Below are 5,000 nucleotides of genomic sequence, written 5' to 3' on the forward strand. Positions count from 1 at the left end.
CATTGTTTATTAAAATCGACTGAAGAGAGTTTCATCTAGTAGTACTTACTTTAGGATTATATTTCTAATCGACCAGGTTTTTTCTCCCTATAAAGAATGTGAGAGAGAGATTTTTTCCTCCCCCCACCCCCCACCCCCAAAAAAACATTTAGTATGATAAATGCCCGCTTTGGATTCTCAGGAGATTTGCAGATGAGATCGTCCCTGTATTTCGCTAACTTTTTAAATTTTTTATACAAAAAACTTGTATTTATCACTGATCTTGGAATCACAATGAAGGTGACAACCTACATCTCAGAGCTGTCGATCGGTTGTTCTTACTTGTACTTTAGTTGATTCATTTATAACTTTACCCGTTACTCATCTTTCAGCGCACTTATATCCCAGTTTTCTCTTAGATCATCGGTATTGATTCCATAAGCTAAGCTTATTTGGTGATCTGTCTTAAATTGTTTATTATGAAGTCACCCTGTCTTAGGAACTTGGGGAGGAATCTCATATCATTGATCTAGACGTCCCAGAGGCTTTTAGCACGGGGGTGAAAAAGCCCTGTTACATTTACTCCCAGTTCATAACTTCACTACATCATTGTAGACTAATTTCTAGTTTATTATCAGAACCGTTTATTTCGTTTGTATTGGACGGTGTTACTTTATCGTTCCAATTCCCTTGTATTGTCCCTCAGCTTTTTATGCTCTCTCATGACCTATTCATTCTGTTTGTCAAAAAATGTTGTCTGGTCCCATATTACCCTATCCATTTTTTTTTTTTTTTTTTTTTTTTTTTTTTTTTTTTTTTTTTTTTTTTTTTTTTTTTTAGTATTCTGTTCATCACTTATTGTCTTACCCCACGCCCTCCCCACCATATAGTCTTAAATTCCCCATAATCTCTTCTAAGAATTTGTTTTCAGTTTCACATGATGCTGTTGATGTAAGTCTGGAAAATACTTATGAATGTGTCTCATGAAACATGTCTTATTTTCTCGTCTCTAAAACCAATTTCCTTCCCGTATCTTAGCCTCATACTTCTACTTTCAAGATGATGTTGGAAAATATGGAACTGTTGCTCCCTCCAATCTTCCAGTACTATAGTATTAGAAATAAATATTGGCTTCATAGAGTTATCACGATACAGATGTTGCTACTTCCGCTGCTAATAAAGTGTTTCCTTTGGGTATCCACGCGGACTTTATTGAACATCTTTCAGATTTACAAGTTGTAGGGGTAATTTTCCATATCTTGGGACACTTTCGGCTCACTGTTAATCTTGCTACAGTTGAACTGGACCCATCTCTTACTGATCTACCTGACTTCCATCTCCTTGCTCTATCTTTATCAAGTTGGACATATGCTGACGATAGCTTAATTGCATGTCACCTTCGCTCTACAATTGTCATGGGTCGCGTCAAACTTTTCAGGCCCTTGAGTAATCGAAGAGGTCTCCAATATAAGATTCAACAATTCTGATCACTTCATAATTGAATTTATTCCTAAATCGTTTCATTTGCCTCGTCAAAAAAAAAAAGAAAATAAATGACTGATGTGCCATATTTTCTGGGAAAGATTAACACATTTTTTTATGCATAGTCAAGCTTCATTTACACAGCTATAATTCTTTCTGTTCCTGTGCCACAGGGATGTGTTTAAGCCTGTTTTCCCTCAGCGCAGATTAAAATTGAAAGATAAGGATATTACATATCAGAACTTCTCTTGTTTCCACACTTGTGGTAAACACTCACACATTGTGCGCTTTTTGATCGTCATTGTAGCGCATAGCACATCGCTTCCGTCTCCCAGATGCCTTAAATAAGTGTTTACAAAACGGCTGGATAGCCCTTAAGAATTCTTCAGTTATATAAAATAACAAGGGACACATGGCTTTTTCCAGATGAATTAAGAAACGTTTAAGGATAAGTAATGAACCGCATACAAAAATATAGCGGAAAAATGTTCAAATGCTTAAACTAACCTTAACCAAAAGATATCTGTTTTGCTAATAAAAGATGAAACTGCACAATGCTGCTTATTTTGTGACACGTTTGTTAAAAATTATTACTGTTCTAAACTAAGGTGATTATTGATTTTTTTTCAGATTTTGATGTTAAAGGCAACACGATTATGGTACGCATTATGAAGTCCAAGGCATAAAAACGAGTAAAAACCTCAAATTCATGTAGCTGTCTTTATTCCGTCTTTGTAGCAAAATAATAAGTACCCAATAATAGTATACGACAGGAAGGCCCTGTATTTCTAATTGTAAAATTGACCACATTCATTTCCCTATATTTGTAACCAGTTTGATTTGCTCTTATCTATAAAGACTGGTAATTGTTAAGATTAGTGCGATTAATTTATTTTTGTCAGTTTTCTGTGTTTTTGATTAGGTAGTTTGCGATCCTATATCAAACAAATTAGTTCGCATTCAGAATGAAAATACCACAAGAATCACTAAGCCCTATGGATATGCAGATAAACACTTGAGCCTTTCTTTTGTTAATTTTCTTTCGCATTTTTTTTTTTTTATGCAAAAAGCGAAGACGGGCTTGACGATTGCAACATGACACGCAATACGAAGCCTAGTAAAAAAATTCCTTTTACGATGCCGTGACCTTTGTTTTGTATCATGATTCCCGACATATTTTTCTATCTAGTTTATGACTTAGATGTTTTTGTACTTCGTTATACTTCATGTTTTTCGCAATGTCGTATGTAAAAAGAAAATAAATAAGCTTTCTTGTGGTTTCGGTTATGGGAATGTGAAAAAACTATTTCTCCGCTTTATGCTTATTAAAAAAAAGAAAAGGAAAAAAAAAGTGAAATCTAATCAACCAAGATATGAGTTCAGTGTTTTGCCCATTTAGATTACCTCATCTTTGCTCATCCCGGCATAAACCATGGATGTAACCTGAGGATGTCCTTCAGCTGTTAAACTAGCGAGAAGGACGAAAAATTCTTGAAGATTCATTTCAAAAATCCTTCTCTCAGTAGTTCTTCATTAGTAACGGGATCTCTTTTCTTCCTCTGCTACTGAGAGTTAGTTACTCGTAAAAGTTTGGGGAGCCATTCTCTTTTTATGTTTCTTCATGTTAATTAGAAAGACGTAACCCGGGGCTTCATATTTTTCCGAAGCTGGTTAAAGAGTACTGCATTCCTGAAGGGAAGGCGGATTTGAAGGTATGTTATCTGAAATGTTTTCAGATGATTATGAAGAAGACACGAATTGATCGTGATTTTTCTTTTTTGAAATTAGCCAAGTGATGTTAGAGGCGTATAAGCTTCTCTTTACCTTTTCAAACTTCATCATCCTTCTCACTCAACAAGCTGTCAGGCAAGTAAATCTGCAATGTGTAAAGTATGGTGCCTAAAATTGTAACTCATAAAGTTTCCAGACATGAGTGTATACCGTACCCTTGTACTGAGGGAGGACGGAAGCACCCAGTTCCTTAAAAGAAAAACAAGTGTTACAGTGAACTCCGAGAAAGCCGATTTTCAAACGTCTTCATGTAAGCTTCGATTTTTTTTACTTCTCTAGTAGGCAGTGACGTCCAGTGAATTGTGGGAAATGCAGTTCCGATCTCCATTTTCAGTCTTGTCTGCTTCCATCTCCACGCTTGTGGTTTAATTCATGATTTAAAGTAAAATTTACATTTCTGCTGCGTTAAATAGTTCGGTAAACTTTATTGTACTTCCGGACATCAAGTTGTCTGGATGTTTCTATCATGGTCTAAAACTAGAAGTTTTATATCTCTGTAGTATATTCCAATGATTCGCAGATGCAATGTTTCATTGTAACTGTGCTCTCAAAAGTAATATCCGAGAATAATTCCTGACCACATTTTCTGGTCTTCTTTCTCAAGGTGCCTCTCGTCCTCTTCCTCTTGCCACATGGCCCGGTTAGATTTGACATTGGTACAAATTTCCAACGTGTAGTACAGAGTTTCATATAAATTGTGCTTGGATATACTGCTAATGGGAATGACAAATATTGATATGTAGGAATAAGGAGACAAAGAAAGGTGTAAAAGATGGTGTAGTTGATTAAGGAAGCAGAGACCTTTTATTACCCCCTCACCATCATCATCATCATCATCATCATCATCATAGTCTCCTCCATCACCAGTGCCATCATTCATTGCAAAGGAGAGACGCCTTATCGAAGTAGATCAGGCGAAGGATCCGAGTGATGGTTATTAATTAAGAGCGTAACATCCGTCGGCAGTGTCTCACGTTGCTGACGACAGCAGATCGTAAGTACAATCAATGTTTACGACGATAAGGACTTCAGTACTACTTTTTTATTAGGCTGTGTTTTTCGTTTTTTTTTATAAGTAATGTTTATTTCTTTTGAATTTCTGGAATATTTTCGACTTGGTTGTAAATACACAAATATTACCTTTCAATTTACAGGTTTTTAGCATTAATATATCCCTTTATTCCTGTAATGTTAATATCATCATTTTCATATCTCGTGTGTAAGAATATTTCATAGATGAGTTTCTTTCATTGTTAAAATATATTAGAGATGCCTTGTAACTTACACAGCTTGTCCTTTTACTTTCCTGATTTGATATTAGCACTACTTTAACATTCATTTACCAGTAATATTAATTCTGCCATTTTTTTTATTCCGTGTGATGGTGTATCAAAGTTATATTTGTGTAATTTTTTTTATCGTTTCATATTTGGCTTCTAAGTTATGAAAAGAAATCTTCATTTACTGTGTTTAATATCACTGTTTTGTTTTCAGTTATTCTTATATTGAAGTTCAAGATACTAATGTTATCATGTTCTTTTAGAGATTTGAGAATGAAAATGGAATGTTCCACAAACAGGATGATACTGATTTTTTTTCAAAAAGTTATTTGTGATTATTCAATCAAGATCATTTAGTAAACGTTATTGAGTATTATAATCCACGCTATGCATACCACTTTGCTCATGGGTTTTGCATTTGTATTCATTATGCATATGCATTACTCGACAAAATTTGTATCCGTGTAT

Source organism: Macrobrachium nipponense, chromosome 6 (genome assembly GCF_015104395.2).
Source record: "Macrobrachium nipponense isolate FS-2020 chromosome 6, ASM1510439v2, whole genome shotgun sequence".
NCBI classification, from domain to species: Eukaryota; Metazoa; Arthropoda; class Malacostraca; order Decapoda; family Palaemonidae; genus Macrobrachium; species Macrobrachium nipponense.